Source organism: Rhinolophus ferrumequinum, chromosome 15 (genome assembly GCF_004115265.2).
Source record: "Rhinolophus ferrumequinum isolate MPI-CBG mRhiFer1 chromosome 15, mRhiFer1_v1.p, whole genome shotgun sequence".
Lineage (NCBI taxonomy): Eukaryota > Metazoa > Chordata > Mammalia > Chiroptera > Rhinolophidae > Rhinolophus > Rhinolophus ferrumequinum.
In genome coordinates this window covers 13,215,003-13,236,679 of record NC_046298.1, presented here as the reverse complement: position 1 = coordinate 13,236,679, position 21,677 = coordinate 13,215,003, and positions in this window count along the sequence as shown.

Genomic DNA, 21,677 nt, shown 5'->3' with positions numbered 1-21,677 from the left:
GAGTGTCAGAGAATATTTGGCATTTAATGCTATGCAAAGTGTTGTTCCTGTTTGATTGTTGTATACTATATAAGCCTTGGAGCATGACATGAAGTAATTTAACAACTGGAATAACAGGCTTTTGGGACAAAACTAATTTCATAAGAAGGCTGATCACAGACACTCAACTTGTTCATAAAAATGTTACCTTGTCATATAATACAAAGTTGGAGATCAAGTTATGGAGGGAGAAAGAAAGCAGTGGGAAAATGTCCCTCAATTTTTACGACATGAAGTCTGTGTTTCACAATTATGTTATCTTGGCTCTAAGTACCAAGATGTGCCTTGGTCTTTCTTGCTGTGTCTCTTTCCAGTTTCCAAGAAATGGGCAACTGAGTAAGTCTGTCTGTGTTAATGACCTCTGCCTCATGTTCTTATATCAAGAGGACAGTTCTTCACTTCTACCCAGTCACCTATAAAAGGTGCTGAAATAGTCTCATTAGTATATCAGACATGGTACAAACACAGAAGAACGCACAAGTGTATGAGGCAGAGTAGAAGCCATTTCTAATGATGGGAGTCTATATTCTGTTCCTGGATAATTCGTGCAGGTTTTCTAATAGGCTCTCAGGAGCCTATCTCCTTGTCATCCCCACATTTGCTCCCTTTAGTATCTGCTGGAGAGGAGGGGCATTCATCTTCTAATCGCCTATCTTCATCCACTCTGCAGCTGCTTTTCTGTCTCCTGCCCACTAACTGACGCTTATCACTGTCAGTAACTGTTCAGCATTGATAGAACTGTGACATTGATAGAATCCTGCATCTTCTGCCCAGAGTTGAGCAGAAGATTGAGTGTGAGAAAAAGTCATACTTCCCTTTACTGCCTATCCTTTTTTTTTTCCCTTCAAAGACCTGCCTTGTGTTTTAGAATTCAGTGACTCTTTTAAGTGTAAGACCTGAAAGTTCCAACTTCCAAAAATATTCTCTATACACCCACTACTCACCACAGTCACTCACAATGACCTAGTTTATGCCATCGTGGTCTTTCACCAGGATTATTGGGATAGTTTTTCTTCTGGTTTTCCTATTTCTTCTGTTGCATCCTTACATCCAGAAGCCAACATGATCTAAAAAAAATAAATAAATAAGAAAACCAACCAAACAAACAAACACTCACACAGACACAAGTATGTTTCAAAAAATCATCACATGTAGAATAAAATAAGTGCACATTTAAAATAAAACAAACCAATGATACATAATGCATCGATAGATATAGAATGTCTCTCTCCCAGTACAGTGTATACATGAAGAGACAGGTTCCGGGGCCTTGGTCTAATGTATTCATTTTTATGCTTCTCAGTAGCTAGATCACTTCCTAGCACATTGTAGAACGGAATATACATTTGATGAGCTAATTAATTAAGGAGTATTCAACATCCCTATCTTTGTTCTCCGATTCCATAGAAAGTTCTCCACATATTATCCTCAGGATTTGGTCCAGCCCCGTGTCTTTCTTCTTAGTAATTCTGCTCCCCAATGTGAAATTAATTCAGTCCTCAAACAAAACAAAAACAAACTAAAAACACTAGGTGTTTTGGCAGGACCATTCCTTATAGGTTTTAGCAATGCACACCCCTTAGCAAACTGTAACAGGGTGTGAATACTCTACGTCTCCAACTTTCCAATGAGTAGTTGAATCACACACAAACACACGTGTACACTCAGTCTCACATACATACCATGTATCTGGAAAGGATAAAGTTTAAACAACAGTCTAAACCTATTAAAAGATAAGAAAAACCTCCTAACTGCCCCCATAATTTGGAAAGCCACTTCTCTACAACGTAATTACTCATTTACATTACCCTCCTTGTGCTTACCTTGGGTGTGCAGACGATCAAGAATACAGACAAAGCTGAATCCTATGCAGCCTTCTTTCATCGCTTTTCCCTTAGAAACGAAAAGCCCAACTAAAGCTCTGAAACTATGGCTCATAAGAGGCCTCTTACAGTTTTTTACCAAGGGCTATCTTCCTTTCCAAATTCACTTACGGAAAGAAGACATTTTTTAATGCCAACCAGAAAATCAATGTTCTACTGTCCAATCTTATGTTTGCAGGAAGGTCCAGTGCTTAAATTATTGGAAAGAAATGGTTCTTTGGGGGTATATTAATTATGTTATGTTTCATTTTCTATATATCTTGTGATGTTTTGGCATCTCTCCTTGGACCATACAGACCCACAGAGAGACTGCCCCGCCTCCCAGTGCTAGCTAATTTCTGGGGGTGTTGGACAACTTGCCTGGAATATATATGCCTTTCATATGCAGACTGGCCCATCAAGGCCATGCCCCCTCCCCCCACTTTCTTATTTGAATCTCACCCATGAAGCCAGTATTTCCCCTGCCTGAAAGCAAGCCAGGGCCAGCCAGCTACCAGACAACGAGGGAGTCCCTGGGCCCTAAAGCCTGCTGGAACTACTTAAACTAGTCAGTCTTGAACTGTTTACCATGACTTTCCCGAGGAAACCCTAATAAAGCCTCTATGTTTGGCTTTCCCCTCACGCCTGCTTCTGCCTGACCCACACTGGTATTTGCCCTATGGCCCTGGGTGATGTGACGTGTCCTCTTCTCTCAAGAAACATAAGTAATACATTCCTTTTCCAATGGCATTCACGTCCCCACGGCAGCACTCAGTCACCTCCATAACATAAAATCCCACAGGGAGGATCATTTTCATACAGGGTCAATCTGGACTAGAGTGTCCAGTTACAAGTACCTTTAAGGGGTTCTTTAATGAAGCAGATCATATACAAATAAGACTAGTCCATGACTTGACCGGGAAATTATAATAAGACAGAGCGGCTTGGGTTGAAATGGGCTATACGATCCTTCTGCATGACCGCTGAGGAAAACCACTTTTCCAGAAGAGGAACGAGGCATGTGACAGTCATGTGTAATTCATAATTTAGGTTTTCAGAAGTCTCTTTTTCCACCTTTGGTCATCTTTGTCAATATACCTTTACCAGGTACATACAAAGTCCTAGGTCTCCTTTTTTTTTTTTCTTTTAGTAGCACCTGTCTGTGGCCCATTAAGTCCACTTTTGACACCTTAAAATAAGATAAGAAAAAAAGTCGAGCACGCCGTTCCCCTGCCTCGTCATTGAATCTTTCAGATGATTGATTGAAGGACAGACCTGTTCGTATGTGCCTGGCAGAAATCGGGTTTGTGCTTCAAGCATCAGAGGACTGAAAACTGGGAAGGGCCTTGTGATTCATGACAGAGGATGATAGGTGCTTGGATGAGCGGTGAAAAAGTGGAAAAACATGGAGTTGGGGGCGGGGTACTATAATAATTTTAAGGACTCACCATTTACAAGAGTATTAAACATCATTTTTAAAAAAGTCAATGTGGGTAAAATTTGCTGCATATATTACAGAATGTTAATATATGTTAACCAGAATGTTATTCATTGTTCATTTGTAATTTAAGAAAAGAAAGAGAGTTTAATTATATAGGAGGAGCCATGTCTGGATAGCACTTAGCATTTTCTCTTTCTTTTCTTTTTTTTTTTTTTTGCTGATGTTTCCTATTAGCTTTTAGAAAACTGCATGGCAATCTAGCTTGACAGATGTGCTAACAGAGATGGATGTGACATTACATTCTGGGTTTTGTTGTAGTTGCTGTTTTGGATGAACACAAATGTGGTTCTGTGTGACTAATATCCTAAATTTTAGTGTTCAGTGATTGAGTGGATTTCATAGTAAGATAGACCCAATTTTATTTAAGACTTTCAGGTGCTTTGTCTTACTCTTTTCATCATGAATACATGGTGCAGAGGTGCTAGTTGAAAAAAAATCTTCTTGACAATGAGATAAGAATAGTCAAAGTTAAAAAAAAAAAAAAAAGGCGAAGTTAGGACTCAGCCAAAGTCTGAGAAACGGTGGATTCCATGAACTTGGGGGAGACCCTGGAGCAACTCAGAATATGTTCCTTGGAAAGAGACTCTGTGATGGCGAGTTGCATGCGGGAGGTTTGTTGGGGAATGGTCTCAGGAGATGGACACCTGTAAGAAAATGACGGGGGCAGAACTGGGCAGAGAGAGATGCTCTCTGACAATCAGTCTGCAGCTAAGGCCTCAGAAGGTCCTACAGGAACCTCTGAAGCTAGATGGGCCCTTTAAAATTAAGGTGGCTGTGCCTCTCGATCGGCTAAGCATCATCTGTGGCTGAGATAACTCCCAGTGAGAAACACCGCAGTGACCTGTGACAGCCAATGTTGCAGAAGATGGGGAATGGATGCTTCCATCCTGAAGGGGCATCTGGGCAGAACACTAGGCTGAGCCTGGACCTGGCGATTTAGAGCCAAAGGAGTGAGTGGAACCAAGTGAATGTAGAAGGATTAGTTTCACACGTGGGATGCAAACTTCTGAATGAGTGATGGAGCCCAGATAGACCGCCAGCAGGGAGAGTGAAAAGCCAACATTTTGGAATAAAGGAAAAAGTATTAAACAAGTTTTTATCGGGATGAAGGGAGGTGATTTACAGAGGGTGATTGCAGGACTTAAAAATATCTATTTCCTGAAGTTATTTTATTGGGCTAATAGGGGATGCTGGCTTAATGGAACAAAACTGGGGTAAAAGACAGATGTTTCTTTCCTAAAGCAATGAATACTGATTTTACGTATGGTGGTACCGAAAAAGTAGAACTCTTTTTTTTTTTTTCTGTCTTCACAAATAAATATCCCCATTTTGAAACTGAAATGCTTAAGACAGGAAAAAAAAAAAAGGATGGAGATAAACTTTGGTTAAGGAAGCACAAAACCTAAGCCATCAAGGAAACATTTGAAGGGATTCACATCCAGGTTTCTCAAGAACGGCACTACTAAATGTTTGGGACCACACAATGCTTTACCATGGGGGCCTGTGCTGTGCTTTCCAGGATGTGCGTCAGCTTCCACCTCATAGATGCCAGTGGCAACCACACCTGCCCCACAGTCACAGCAGCCAAAAATATCTTTAGACATTTTCAAGTATCCACTGGGAAGACAAAACTGCCCCAGTGGAGAATTGCTGGTTGAAATCCTCCTATTTCTTTTCATTTCAGTTAGGGTTCCCAAATATCCTAGTTTGCCCAGGGCAAAGGGGTCTCTCTGGATGTGAGAACTTCAGCGCTAACACGGAGAAAGTCCTAGGCAAACTGTTCAAGTTGGTCCCACTAATTGGGCTGTGGTTGAAGGGAACAAAGCTTCAAATAGAACAGATGTTTCATTCCCAGAAGGACCTGTTGGACCTGAAGGAGCACGTGCTTTTATCAACTTAAATAATACGCCACAAAGTTGCCTAGCAAGAATTGTCTTTTACGCCTACAAAGAACTTCTGATTTCTTCCAGATGATGTTGGGGTAGCAAGCTGCCATTAACAAAAGTGAATTCAATGTAATTTTACCTAATCTGGTAAAAGATATTTCAGTAAAATTTGATCACATGTAAAAATGAATAATACCGTTTTTGCTCAACATGAAACTACGAAATGGTTTAAAATGTCATTATATTTAAAAGGATATAAGAGAGAATGGTTTTCACGAATAAGTTTTAATGCTGAAAACCCAAACATTTAAGTTAAATAAAGCCCAGTGATTTATAATTGAGTTTTCAGCAGAGGTTTCTCAAATAAATCATAGTATTGATCCTCTCCATTCATTTTCCCAAGTAAATTACGGCAATTGACGAGAAGATGGTTTACTCATGGGCACACAACTAGTATTATGTTTTCAATATATAGGCATTCTAAAGATAGTAATGCAAACTAATTGAAAATTCACCATTGAGAGTAAAATGAGGTTAAATATTGTTCCCATGGCTGAAAATGTATTGTTTAATCATTAAACAAATACTATTGAGTTTGCTGAGAACACTGTTAAGTGTTGAGGGGGAAAACATTCAACAATACTTTCCCCACAAGATGACAAACTTCATGGGTACCAATAAGTCACCAATCACATCCCACTGGGATATGAGCAGAGATTAGTAATGACAATCACAGTAACTCAGATTGATCACTGACTGTGTGTCAGACATTATGTTCAATAATAATCACAACAATCTTAAAAAGAAGGTATGAGCACTGTTCACATTTTAAATATTAATATTAAATATTAACATACATATACTGACCCTAAGATTTGGTATATAACTTGACCTTGGACAACGAGTTAGAATTTGTTCACTGATGGAAGAGTTCCGGAGAGATGACTCACCCCAGGTCGCAGAGCTGGTAACTAGGAAACCTGGAATCAGGACGTCTTTCTCTAGAGTCTACTTTATCGAGTCCTCTGCCTCATTCAGTTGTGAGGTACAATGGGAAACATAGCTAAAAAAGAGATTTGAGCTCATATTGGTATGCATGGTTTTATTAAACACTACAGATCTTTTTTCTTATACTATCATTGAACATGCTTTTGGACAGCAAGCAGAGAAAACCTTCCATGGGTACTAATATCCCTCTATCGACCATCTTGTTCCTTACTAATCAGGGAAAGACACGTCCAAGGTGTAAAAGTAGGAACACCTTTCCATGTGCTTCCTTCTCACGCTCACCACTGAATATCAAGACCCTGTGTTTAGAAAACCTATTTGTTGCTTGGGTTTTATTTTACATCCAGATTCAGATATTGTTTTGAGTATCTTTGAAGATGAGCAGGATTCTCTTTTGTTTCTCACAACTCGTCAACCAGGTCTTCCTTCAGGAGGGAAGGAGGAAAATAAATCCTCCTTTATCGTTCATAAGTCCATGGTTCATGGGACACGTCTTCAGAATAGATTAGTGGATGGAGAGGTGAACGAGATACTGTTTATCTGGTGTGACCACCCCTTGACCGAGCCGCTCACTACTTTTCTAGAGCAGAAATCCTATTGTTGAATACTAGTTAGTTTTGTTTTTCATTATTTATGTTATTGTACATTTTTAAAGACAACCAAAGTTAACAGCCAAGTTTCTAGAAGGCATAATTATAAGACAAGAATAGGTATTGTTTAGAAAAGGGACTCTGATGAGGGTGGGAGTTTAACTTATTTTCTGTGTCCTGAAGTCCAGCAAAGTAATTGCCACATGGAGAGTGCTCACAAACCTCCACTCTATTGAATGGCAATGTGTTTCATGTATCACAACAGAATCAACTGAATTGTATGTAGGTTAAACTACTATAGTTATAAGTATTATATGACTACTATAGTTATAATGGTTTAAACTATGAGTATACACAAGAAGCTTAAATATACATATGTACACATACGAATGTATTACTATAAATAGCACTATAATGTAGCTCAGACAGTCATCAGACAAACTCTGCATCTCTACTGGGAGGCATAATCCTTTTAACGGGTGACAGTGATATGGAGCAGGACAGACAGGGACTTGAGTCTCAGTCCAAGTTCTGACATTTACTAGCCCAGTTCCATGCTTGTAAAATGTACTAACAGAATATTCTTTCCAGCTCTAAGATCCTAGTATTATCTAGTCACAAGCTAATCTACACTCATTTAGTTTTATGACGAGAAACTAGTTGGAAATTTTCCAACTTCAGAGCTTTCGAGACCAAAAAAAATAAATAAAACACCAAAAAAAACACACCTCCAAGTTCTTTATTTTGAGCATGTTGTAGGGAAAAAAAAGAAAAAAAATGCTGTCTCCTCCACTTTTTGTCCAAATTCTGCAAATGATGCCATATGTTGTATTTTATAAACTCTGTTTTATTTAGTTAAGGTGTTTTGTTTAAATACAGTTATAATTACTATTTGAGATCTTAAAGGAGAAATATAAAAGCAGGTTATTGTATTAAAAATTAGAAAAGGAAATATACTGGCATTTATATCTAAAAAGATGGAAAGGAAAAGAACAAGAAAAAAACAATCCCTTGTTATGCATATCTCCCACTGGATTCTGTTTTTCCTCTTCTTAAGGCTTCCCGGTCCTTCTGTCAACCTCTGCTGAAGTAGCTGTCCCTGTCAATTGTCTGTCACTGCTTAATGTCATTCTTAAAAAGACTAGCAAACTTTCTGAGTGACATTGTAACTTCAACCAATTTGCATTCCTGCGACAGTGGAAATTATTTTTGAAAATGTATGCATCCTTCCTAGGCTCTTTGAGGCCTTAATTGCCTAGACTGTCACTTGATCTGTAAACTTTCTGCAAGTGGTTCCATCTGAAAGGAAGTCTGTGTGAGTATGAGAGGCCTGCTCTTTCATAAGACATTTTTAAACAAGCTCTAAAATCTTGTCTGGTACACATCATTACGAGATCTTGAGACTCCCTATTGCCATGGTCCGTTGAATGATTGTTTGATACGCCAGACTTGGCAGGTGCAGCACAGAAACCTCCTGTACTCACTACACAGACTCTGAAGCCAGATTGTTTTATAATTGTGGGTTTCCCTTTTACCCATCTTGTGACCCCAAGTTCTTCATATCAACTCTGTTAACAGCCTTGGGTTCCACTTCGTCAAGTCGGAGGTAGAAAGTACCTAACTCATGAAGTTACTGCATTGATGAAGTACAACTGGACTTCATACTGGGAACATCGTAGGTACTCATTCAATGGCTGCTTTCCTTCCTCTGATGGCTGTTTGTGGGAAGGCTTTAAGGGAGCCCTCCTAGGGAGCCCAAAACATGAGACTCTGAGTACAAGAAATGGGTGTGGTAATGAAAAATCCTGGCTATTGCTACAGAATCCTTTAAAATATTCTGTTTGTTTTCTCTACATACTATGTATCCTTGCCATTTATATTTTCCCTCTCCTCCCTCTCTTTCCTTCTTCCATCCCTTCCTTTCTTTCATGGGTGTGCTTCAGAAAATATGTGCCAGGAACCGACATAAAGCAATATATGGATTGGCATTTACATTTTTCAGATGAAGAAACTGAGGTACAGATAGGTATAGGAACTGACCCAAGGTCACCGAGCCAGAAGATGGCAGATCTGGGCATACCTGCGCTGTGTGGTCTTCCGCCTGCGCCCAGCAGCTCTATAGCAGCATTTCATGACCATCCTATTAGTTTCTCTCATCAAATGATACTAAACCTGCATTTTTGTTTCTCTCTTAGGGAAGGGCTGATTCCAGGCCTAATAGCAGCTATTAACATTCTCGTACAAGGTCCTTTTAAAATGTGGGAATAGCTTTGAGATTAATTTCTTTTAAGGCAAACTTGAACTAGCTTTTCTATTGATGCTATGAAAAGGAAAATAGTCTTGCCCAAGGTCGATAAAGAATTGAAAAGTGAGGTTAATAATGAAAGCAGAATTAGAAGCAGTTTCAGTGGTGATATGTCATGTGCAAGCCTATAAAATAAATAGCAATTATCGCTTTAGAAAAATGAGTTTCTGGGAATGGAAGCTGTTTCTGACAACTCTATCTATGTACCACTCTCCTGTCCCTTGCTCATTTTGTGTCTCTTATTGACTACATCACTGCATGACACTTCCCACCCTGTGCTTAAGATGAAAGCGATTGTGTTCCATAGAAGCTCAATAACTAAACACAAAAGCTATGTCATCCCCAAAGCACCCCCTTATATATTGGCTTAATGCACTAGAAAAGACTGTCTGTATTATGCTTTACTTGCATATGAAAATAAGATTACTTGCTGATGTATGTTACATCTATAACATATAAGAATACATTCTTAATGAATGGTATCACATATTACGTACGACGTAATACGCGATAAGTGCTTATTTTTTGTTATCTCTCTGAATGCTTACAACAGCCCAGTTATTAATTATCATTACTGCCATTTTGAAGACCAGAAGGAGGAGTTCAGAGAGGTGTAATGACGGCTTAAGTTTTATGGTGTGGCAGAGAGAGAATTTAAACTCAGTTTTGCAGGGGTACTTAGTCGTAACCCTAAGTGTGTATCACCTCTTTACAGTTGTTGTGTAGACTATCCACATATAAACGATACGGTCACTGGTCGATATGGTCATATGGTCTGTCACTGGTCACTGCCAATGACAGAAAGTCACAGTTTGTTTTGCCAAAGCTTAGAGACATTAATTCTGAATTTTCAGTTAAGTCAGATAAGTAAATATCTCAGTAGAACTTAATTATCTCTATTTCTACATCATTCCCACCAAGTAAAACAAAACAAAACAAACAAAACAAAAAAAAAAAAAAACCCCTGCCTGCTTTGCAAGCCTTTTATGATGGACAGAACCTTTAAAATATTCTGTTTGTTGTCTCTACATTATGTGCATGCTTGTCAAAGTACATACACCATTTGTTTATTTGTTCCAGAAATCACAAGCAGTGGTAAATGTCCTATCTGTCACAGAACTGTCATCCTCCAAGTAGGGCAGACCTCAGACTGAGGAAAAATCGTCTGCCCGAACTCTTTCTCCACAGGGTGGCTTAGTGTCATAATGGCCACCACTAGACGGACCCCTGTGAGTACTGCCCATGATATCAGTGCAAGTGTTATTGTGAATAATGTGACACTAAGGGGATCTCAAGGACAGAGGAACGTCACTACACCAACCAGGAACAAATGGTTTTCCAGGGCTCGGAGATAAGTTTGCCCAACATGTCTTTGCTTAGTTGAATTCTTCCTACATAGCAACTGGTTTGGCAACCAGATGGAGGAGAAACAGTGAACGGAAAGTTTGGCTACTTGACACAATTGTGGAGGTTGCAGGTCCATCTTCGGTTGTAGTTATCACAGGCTTTATGTCCACCTGGGGATATCTGGAGGCCATTGGAGAGATCCCACCTGGCACCTAATTATGCCAAGAAGCACTTCAGAAAAAGCATGCATCTTAGCGAACGTAGAAGAGTCCAGAGCGGGAGTCCTCAAAGGGCCGTTCTCAGACCAACAGCATCTGCATTTCCTGTGCACTTACTTGTTCAAGCTAAATTCTCAGGCTCCACTTGAGATCTGCTGAATGAGAAACTTGAGGAGCTAGGCCTGGGAGTCTGTGTTTTAATAAGTCCTGCTGGTAATTCTGGCACACACAAAATTGTAGGGGCTAAGCTTAGTGCAACACTCCTCAAAGATGGATGCATTTTTAAATCACTTGGCAAGATTTGAAAGTGATGACAATTAAATGAACATATCTGGAGATATGAACCTAAGCATATATTTGTTTGTTCATCTGTCTGAGACTTTCTGAACTGCTCGCACCATCTTCTCCATTAAACAACTAACACATTGTAGCCCATGTCAAGTGTCAGACATAACACAATTGTTTTACACGCCTGTCCCATCTTTCTGGGGTAGGTATTGCCCCAGTTTTGCAGAGGAGGAAACTGAGGCACAGGTAGTAAATTAAGTAACTTCCTCAAAGTCACTCAGTGAGCAAGGGACGGAACCAAGATCTGAATCCTGGCTTCTCAACCTCAGAGCCTGCACTCTGTCTGACCCAGGACTTGGCATTGATCTAGACACACCTACTCAACAGACATCGGTCCTTTCCTTCCCTGACAACACGTCGAGGTGCATTTCTCTTCCTACTGTCTTGCACATTCTTCACTGGAAAAATATTGAATTGATAGATTCTCTTTGTAATTCAGCTTTGGAAGAGTTAATCACTTCTCTCCCTCATGCTCGCCCCTCTACCCCCTCCCTCCACAAACAACAACAATAACACTGACAGATTCTTTAAAGAAGGAAAGGAAGGAAGAAAAGAGTGTGTGATTTCGTGAAAGTCTTTAGGGTGCCTGAATTTCAAATGTTAACTAAAATTTGGAAAATTCTGATGGTATTCTATTTATGACACGCTGTCCTATAATCTTTTCTGGATTTTTTTTTCCCCTTTCCACTAACACTTTTTTATTTTTTTTTAATGGGATATAACCATCATAATTTATAGCTGGGAAACAGCTTTACTGTGTGCAGAAAATATTACTGTCTTTGAAAGTGATATCTCTTTTTAGTAATGTTTTAAACTAAGCAATTGGCAGCTGTGATAGCCACACAGGGAACGGGGTAGTTATTTGTATCCTTGACCTGCTGCAGACGCATTTTACCTCCAGCCTAAAGAGAGCTCTTGGTACTCTGTCATTGAACGGAGAGGATGGGATCCATAGATGTAGTCTGTGAGTCAGATCTAAAAGTGCAGTATCAAAAAGAGGCAGAAAAATACTTCATCCTAGAAAAAGATGGCATTTATTGAGTGTTTACCAGGAGTCGTGTACTCTTCCACGCATCTGCCACCTATCATCTAATTTGATCCCCCTGAAACACTATAGGAATAGCTCTTTTTATTCCCATTCTAAAGAAAAGTAAATAATTGCCCCAAGGTCATTCAGTAAATGACACAGGTGGAAGTTATACCCAAGGAGTCTGCCTTCAGAAAGTGTGTTCTCATTGTCTGTATAGCATAGACTTCTCAAATATTGTTTTCTAGAAAAGTATGTGTTGCTCCTAACCGTCCCCTTCATTTAATTAGCAACAGTTTTTGAAAGTGTGTCCTGTGCTAGAGATCACTGAAAACACTGGAAATGCAGGAAAAATACATGGTTATCTGTATCATGAAGGAATTCATAACATTCCACTTAATATACTGAGATGTGTTCTCCTCTACCACACTGCAAATAAGGTGTAAGTATAGGCGATGCTGAATACACATTTCTTAAATGAATAAATGTATAAATAAGTACATGAAATCAACCTGGGAGCAATAGACATGTAAACATATGCTGCTAACACATATGGCAGTGTTTTCAGGGCACACTCTTACTTGTTTCCCCATATCCGTTCCTCTCCTCTTTCTTAGTAAAGGAACACTGATATTTACCTGGGTTAGTGGAAACCAGGAATTCAATTACATTTCCTACTCATCTGTGAGTGAGATATGGCCATGTAACTATTATTGTAGTTAAATCAATAATACATGTAGATTTATGTGTAATTTCCATGAACTGTCCTTGTAGACAGGTAGCCCACTTTTCTTTATCTTTTCCTCTTTACTGATTCCTGGAATGCAGATGTGATGGCTGGAGCTTGGGGAGCCATCTTGGACTATGAGGCGACACATTACGAATTGCAAAGCAGCAATGTATAAGGATGCAGATCCTGATGGTCATGAAGCTCTCTCATCTCCTTTGTGTGAGATTATGTGAGAGAAATAAATCCCGATGTTGCTGAAGCCAGGATTATTTGACTTTTCCTGTCATAAGCAGTTTAGTCCTAACCTAAATGATTCAGTGTTAAGATACAAATACATACGGTGCTGCAGGGTGACGGATTAGCAAACATCTAACTTAAAAGATGGCTAGGAATTAGGAATGATTCCCAAGAGGTGGGGGCAGAAACTTGAAGAATAAGTAGGAGTCTACCAGCATCCAAGGTGAGAAAATTCTCTCAGGGACTGAAATCATATTTGTGGTATCCAGTGCTTATATCTCTCCTTACCTCCTGCTCAGTACCCACCTCCGAAAAGAGAGAAAAAAAAAATAGCAGTGTTTGTCTTTTAGGGTTGCTGTGAGAATTACAGTAAATTAGCTACAGCATGACAAGGGACTCCCCCAGTACACGGCGCATGGCAAGCACTGAATTTGTGTTCACTCCTTCAATTGACCGCTCATGGCCTCCTGTTGTCATCAGTGACTCCGGCCACCTCATGGTTGTCTCCCCACCCGTGGCCAGCAAAGCAGCGCTCAGAAATGCACCATCATGCCGCCTCCTCCGAGGTGAACTCCTTTCATCTACCACACGCTCTGAAATTTCAGAAGCATCCAGAGTGCCTTTATTTAATCTCAGATCTCGCTGGATCCTGACCACCTCCATCTCTGAGATATACCATTGTCCATTTTACAGTGGAGAACTCAGGTTCCAAGCAGTAAAAGTGTCCACTTCACCCAGCAAGCATATGGCATAGCCTCAACACAACCCTTCTCGTTCAAGTCTCACCACGCTGTCCTCTCCGCCATGCGAGGCACGTGTAGCTGTGACTTCTAATCACTGCTAAGTATTGCCTGCATGAAGAAGTGGGAGTGGGCAATAGGGATAGAGGTGGGGAGGTGAAAGCAGACCAGGTTCTCTGAGGAAACACCTTTTCTCCGCTAATGCGGTAACACCTCCAAAATATGGTACTGCTCTACTTAAAAATATAAAGTTAAAATTTCTATGATGCAAAAACTTACTGAAATACAGACGATTTTTCCTAAAAGCAAACTTAGAGAAAAGGAAATTCAAAGATATCCTGTTAGATCCAGAGGATATTAGAAAATCAAACAAAATAGACAAATTTGGAAGACTGTAGTTGAGACATCTGGAGAGTTCTTACATTTTGTCAGGTTCTACGCTAAACTGTTAATATGCATCACATCATTTACCTTTGCAATAATACTATTACCTGTGCATCATCACCAAATACATTTGCACCTAAGAAAACTGCCCAAATTCGCAGAGAAATAAAATAACCTCTTGGGCCTAGAGCTCAAGGCTGGTGACATCAAGTCAATCGTCTCCTATTACCACATACTGTTATTGCACATTATCTCCAGATAAATGTGTGGCGCTTTCCATGGAATGAAGAGAGTTGGGCTCTGAGATTCCAGGTGTGATGAAGAAATTCACAGGGATCAAAGTGACAGAAAAGAATTGATCATGGAGACATGAAGGCCATAATACAAGACCACGAGCCCCGATGAAAAATCCACATCCCCCAGCCGCTCCCCCTTGCGAACAACCTCTCCCTTTGGAATCCAGATTCCAACAGGGCATGTAAGAGACATGGGGGTTTCCTGATCCTGGCTTTGTTTTTGTTCTAGGTTCACCTGCTTGAAACTTGCTTTGCCAAGACCATACTCGGGGCAGAGAACATACAGTACAATCTATCCTGAGGTTCGCCTAAGGAATCAAGAGGCATTGACAAATACATTAAAGCACAGGGGTATCTATGTTTGGGGCTATCTATGTTTAGGGCTATGAGTAAAATCATTTTTGTGCAGGACAGATGACAAAAGGAAGGAAGGAAGGAAGGAAGGAAGGAAGGAAGGAAGGAAGGAAGGAAGGAAGGAAGGAAGGAAGGATCAAATGAAGGAGGCAAAGAAGGAAAAACATTGATTTCAGAATCATGAAAGAGCTATATTAGTGAAAAAACCGGCAACTGAAAATGGGTGCCTGAAATATTATACTCCCCACAGAGAACCACCCTCCCCCAGTTCCTCTTGACTTATTTTCCTGAAAAGACAAAGAGCCAATAGCTTGTGAAGCCTTACTGATGAATTTATAGTGAACGTTTACTGTTCCATACATCCACTCAATTCTTCAAAAAATTCCCAGTGGGTAGGGAGTGGTTTATAAACCATCTGTTTTCCTCTGAGTGCTATCATTATGGGCCACTTTCGTTGAAAGTGTTTCCTAAAAAACATTACCTACTGACTAATAGGGATCTCTCCATCAATAGTAGAAATCCTATAGCAACTATTTCCTAGTGCTGCAAACACACCATGCGTATGCCCTTGTTTTTTGTTTGTCCTTCGGGTCTGAATGATTTTATTATTATTATTATTATTTTTGGAAATAAAATGTATTTATAAAGCTCTTTTTTTTTTTCCAGATCAATTGAGTAGCTCTATTCTTTCATTCCAGGAAAAACTTTTACTGTTTATTCCTGTTGGGTGGGACTATTGAAAGAGATAGGAGAGTAGAAATTCTAACCTCCTTGAATCTATCCCCAGGCTTCCACCATGGGGCACAAGTTCCTGAAGTGTTTACTATGCTGCTGTGCATAGTTCAGAAAATCTACTCAGAAACCATTCGTCCGCTTATACATCTTTCGCTATATTTTCATTTTCTTGATTTTTGTATTTCTTTTTGAACTTTATAACTCGAAGGTAAAACAAGCTTGACACTGACCACTTGATATTAAAGAATGTACTGAACACTTGCTCTTACGAGAAAATTGGATCCGTGATATGACTATTTCTATTTAATGTCACGTAGTCACTACTTGTTAAGACCTGCTTTTCTTAAGGCTCCGAAATTACAGTTATAATGAAAATTCATTGTCAGTGTTTGGTGTATGCGTATAGCAGGACTTCATCGGTAAATTACCTGTAATTTTCTATTGCTAGCCTGGTTCCTACCGTGTTTCCCCGAAAATAAGCCCCAGGTAAGATCTCAGCCAGACGGATGCATTTAATACGTTATGATGATATTGCAGAAGAAGATGACATGACTGTAATTGAATGTAGATGTACATGAAAAAATAAGACTTCCCCTGAAAATAAGCCTTAATGGAGCAAAAATTAATATAAGACCCAGTCTTATTTTCAGGGAAACACAGTAATATAAAATCCTAATATTGTAATGTGATTTACTTAAATTTACATCGATATGAATTAATTAAAGAAACAGTAACTGATGTCTGTCATCTAGTTAGCAGCATCATACCAATGTCAATGTTTTGGGTTGGATGGTGAGTTATATAAGATGTTACTATTAGGGACATTGAGGGAAGGGTTCCTGGGACTCTCTGTACTATTTGCACAGATTTCTGTAAATCTCTTAAATTCAAATTTAAAGCAATTAGCAGCAAATAGAGAAAACAGGGAGTATTACAAAGTAATAAATAGAGACTTCAGATCATAAAATTTGGGTTCCTGACTCTACGACATAAAGGCTAACTTTGGAAGAATTATTTGATCTCTCAAAAGCTTGTTTTACTTGTCTCTAAAATAGTACTAAAAGTGTGGGTTGTGAAATTAAATAAAAAAATAATTCTCCAATGAACCTTGCCTAGAGAAGCTGCTAAAAATGTGATGAGCCATTAGTGACACAAGATAAAAACAACAACAAAAACGACGAAACCTGTGTTGAATTTCTCCAGTTTCTATGTTTATGCTACACACACCAGGCCTTAGGCAAAAGATGTGTTTTAAGGTAACCTGCCCTTAAGTCCTTCCACTGAATTCCCTACCCATTCGTGTCCCTGTTCATGGCTGTAAGGTGACCGGAGGATAAAGGATTAATACCAGGAAGAGGGATGAAATCTTTCTTGGTTCTTTCTTCCCCATCATAATACCTCCCTGCAGACCACAGGGTGAAGACCCAGACACATTAACTAAACAGATTACCACTGCAAGGCCCTCTGCTATTACAAAGGACAATCTTTTGAATGCCCTCTTTTGCAAATAAAGCAGATAATCCATTGTAATTAAAGTAAACAATCCATTGGATTTCATATTTTGCAATGAAAGCAAGCACTGTAACTTCATAATCCTGAAGAGCCAAGAAACCATGTTTTTTGTTTGTTTGTTTGTTTTGGTTTGTGTTTTCCCCTGTAATGGTAGAACACAGCATTATGAAACAACACTTGGAAAAGGACGTTGAAGTTTCCCGATTTGTTTTTTACTTGTTTCTTATTCACTTGTTTCTTATTGAGTATGCCAGTGCATTCCTGAAGGGTATCACCATTATAGACAGAGTTCTTGGAATAGTACTCCTGAAGCTATATTGCATGCTAATAAGAAGCATCAGCTATGATAAATGGCCTAACATCTACCCTATAAATTACATTTAAAAAAATGTACGTATGGATGCAAACATATATAGCATATCTCATTTCCTTTTTGAAGACATCACCCCTCTCAGATAAATAGATCCCTTCTCTTCAAAGTCATAATGGAATTTTATCCCTCTGTGTAGAATTTCCATGTCATTGTTTTTATCTTATCAAATCCTCAGTGATGTGTTCACAATCAACTATGGGCCACTGGTTGAAAGATGAAATTGATGTGACTCCTGGATGCATATGTTCTTGTCAGTTATATGGAGATCAATTCCAAATGCATATTTTTGGCCTTCATTTCCATAAGTGTTCTACACACTCTGACAATCATACTCCAAAGTTTTAACTGCAAGGGATGTTAATGAACAAAATGATAGCTCCCACGTGAGCAAAAGAATGCTGATGACACATAACGTACAACCTGATGAATGTTTATGATCACACCAGAGGACTAGTGACTTCTGGAATTAAGACTATCAGGCCTGACAGGATGGTGCAAAAGTCTTTTACAGTGATAAAGGAAGAAAAAAAAAATCTCCTTTTCTAATAAGTAACACTTTAGACAATATATATTTTTTTAATCACATGTTAAAAGTTGTGCATAATTTTGACTTGTTTTAAATGAAGCAGTCCAAGTCCCTAAAATGTTGAAACCTATACTAAATCTAAATCTACACTTTGCCACCTATTTCCTGAGTAATTTCAAATAAGTTCCTTAGCACCTAAGTCCACAATTCCATCTGTAAAAGGAGGAAAATTTAAAAAGCTCTGCCAACTATCATGTGGACAAAGTGACGCCATGCTTCAAAACTGCTTCACATCACTTTGTACAACTAAAGCTACAATACTTTTCCCCCAAAATTGTATTTATTTAGACTATCTGCTAAACTGATAAAAATGTAGTTTCAGTGTCTTACCTCTACCATCCCTTCTGTGGCCTTAGAGCCTAAGGAACATATGAGAATCCTAAGGGCCTTAAAGAGTTCAACCAGCAGTCAGGCTCCTATCTAAAGCTGTGTGCGTGGAGACAGGAAGGATTCTGGGACTATCCGAAGCTTCTACTGACTTGTCCTTAGGCCTCCAGGCCACGTGGTGTGCCCTGGTATAGACAGGGCCTTCTACTAGTTAACCACTGAGGCCTGAGATCCAATGAAGTCTCTATGACTCAGATCCTGGGAAGATGTCTTAGAACCTGTGGGGATTTACTCTGCAGATAAAGTCCTTTTATCAGCGCTTTCCTTGCATTAGGGTGCCCTTCACGTCACATAGCTGAAGACTCCTCCTGTTCCCCTGTCGCAGCCTGGTGGTTTTATGTCCAGATTGGCAAGTCTATCTGCCCTAGGTGACTCCATAATCGAGATCCATATCTCTAGACCCAGCCAGTCTCTCTTCAGACATCAGTTTCTAGTTTCTCATTCTTTTTATCGCTAGAAACACTAATTGTTTCTTCCCTAGCAGGAGAGCTTTCGAGCTATTTTTGGGTCCCGGAACTCAGAAACACAAAAGCGTAGCTGGATTGCAACAATCACAACTGTGGCTTAACTTAAGAGGTGGAGCCTAAGCAGCTCCCTGAAAAACAGGTGTATTGTCTCTAAAGTAATCTTATTTTAATTTAAAAGGAAAGATATTTAAAATACCAACCACCACTACCTTGCCTTCCCTTCTTATGGTAACGTTTCATACTGCTCCTGGGAAAAGACTTAGGAGGTGTGATAGTTGATTTTATGTGTCAGCTTCGTGGGGCCGCAGTGCCTATGTATTGGGTCAAACATTATTCTAGATATTTCTGTGAGGGTAACATTTAAATGAGGTTAATGTTTAAATCAGTGGACTTTGAGTAAAGCAGATTGCCCTCCATAATGTGGGTGGGCCTCGGACAGTCAGTTGAAGGTCTTAATAGAACAAATTGATTTCCCCTCAACAAGAAGGACTTCTGGTAGCAGACTGCCCTTGGATGCAAACCACATGCTTCCCTGAGTCTCCAGCCTGCTGGCCGATGCTGCATATTTTAATTCACTAAGCCTTCACAATCATGTGAGCTAATTCCTTAAAATCATCAATCTAAAGAGAGAGAGAGAGAGAGAGAGAGAGAGAGAGAGAGAGAGAGAGAGAGAGAGAGAAATACACGAACAGTATTTATGTGTATAATAGGTATGGATATAGCTATAGCTATAGACACATCCTGTTAGTTCTGTTTCTTTGGAGAATCCTGAAGAATACAGAAAATTCCTAAGCTCTTTACCCACTAGAGCAGAAACTAAATCAAACCTTTACCTGGGCACCAGCTACTGCACCAAACGCCTGGTCCAATATACACATCAGTACTGTTCCTTATAAAATACAACTGAAACTCCTTAATAAACTTGTGATTTCATCACAGTCTAGTCTCCCATTACCTCTGTAAGCTTATTTCCACTGATCCATTCTGTAGGTGGTGCTCCTGTCCTGTCTTCTCAGCTCCAAATATTTTCGCAGGAGCCTTAGGATTTATGTTCAAACTCCACGTGTGTAGGGAGTAGGCAAATGAGTGGAAATCAACTTTAACCAGAGAAGCTCCACATTCATGTGCCTTGATTTTGACCTGTAATTTAAAGTCTCATGTAAAGAAAGAATGTCCTCTTTCACGTGGACGTTACTGAGAACTTGTACAAACGGAACGAAGTTCACAAAATAAACCCATTCTCATGACTTTCTTCAATCTCTTACAGATCCACTTTTCTGTTCTCTCATTCCCAACTTAATCCAATCTTCTTGTCTAAAGGAAAGTGTTTGTTGAGTAATTATGTCTCACAACCCCTCAGGATTAAAGTGAATTAGTCTACTCTTATTTTCATAGGCTTTCCATTAACAAAAGAGGGTTATTCCTGACTGAACTGCTTGTAGATAATCTAGGGAAGTGGGCTTCATGTAGTGTTGAATTTTATATGAAAAACACGGAAGCAATGGATTATAGCTGCTGATTACATTATAGTAAATATACTTTGCATACATCAACTTCTCTAGGCTTATTGATGCAGATCATGAGATTAGTAAATCTTTTCTTCAGATAATAATTATAACACATAAGAATTGGATGGGTAATACTGAACTTAGATGATGCTTGGATAATTCAATATTTTCTTTAGTTTTTAATTATTTTCAACACAAGACTATTTAAGCATGCTATTTGAATCTTAATTTAGCCCAACTATAATATGAAATACTTGATTGTTTCCAAAACTCCCATTCCATTATGAAAGTTCATTTCGTTACCTCCTGATTTTTACCTATTAGCTTTTGTTAGTGCTAAAGTATGTCCTGAAACTTTTCTTGAAGAAAATAAAAGAGTCTCACAAAGCCATCCAATAGGGCATTTTTTCCTAAAATGATTTTTGTGCATTGTGAAAGTAACTAGATATCAATGTTTAGCTATATAGCAGTTTATATGCTATTTTTCAAAGGAGGGCTGAAGATGGGAGAGGCTGGTTCCTCAATGCCAAAACACATAAAAGAGCAGATTGCATATTTAGTGTACTAAAAATTCAAGTAAATAGTTGCATTTGTACACTGAAGAAACTGTTCATGGGTTAAAATATATCTGGGAATGTATCATTGAAGTTGATTATAAAATCCTGTCTTGTAAGATGATATAGATTTGGGGAAGGACAAGATGATAACTCTTATGTAAGAACCTTGACTTTCGGAAGACGGACATTTCTTTTTTTTTTTTCTTTTTCCAGTTAGTTGCTCCATGTCAGGAAAAACAACATACCCATTTATTTACTTTATTTTCTTAGATAAAAATAATACACAGAAATATTGAAAGCATTGCCTTCATCATCTAGCTGAAGAACACAGTTAAGAAAACCAAATTGCTTGAAACATGTAACACTGTCGTGTTTATTGAGTATTAATTATATGTAAGTTGCTCTGTAGTGAATTCTCCAATAATATTTGTTTCTGTTGTATCTGCACAGTAACTCTGCCAGAGAGAACTACTCTTGAAAGAGACAATTTTCATAGGAGAGGCATAGGGGACATTCACTGAGAGATTATAATGGACCTTCATTGATAACCACTCTTTCCTTGAAAATGCTCTGCTTCGTTTTATTTATTAAAAACCCTAGCAGGTATACAGCAATATAGCATTTTAGAAAAGAGTGACTCAAGGCTCAGAGAAGTTAAAACACATTATTCATTCATGCTT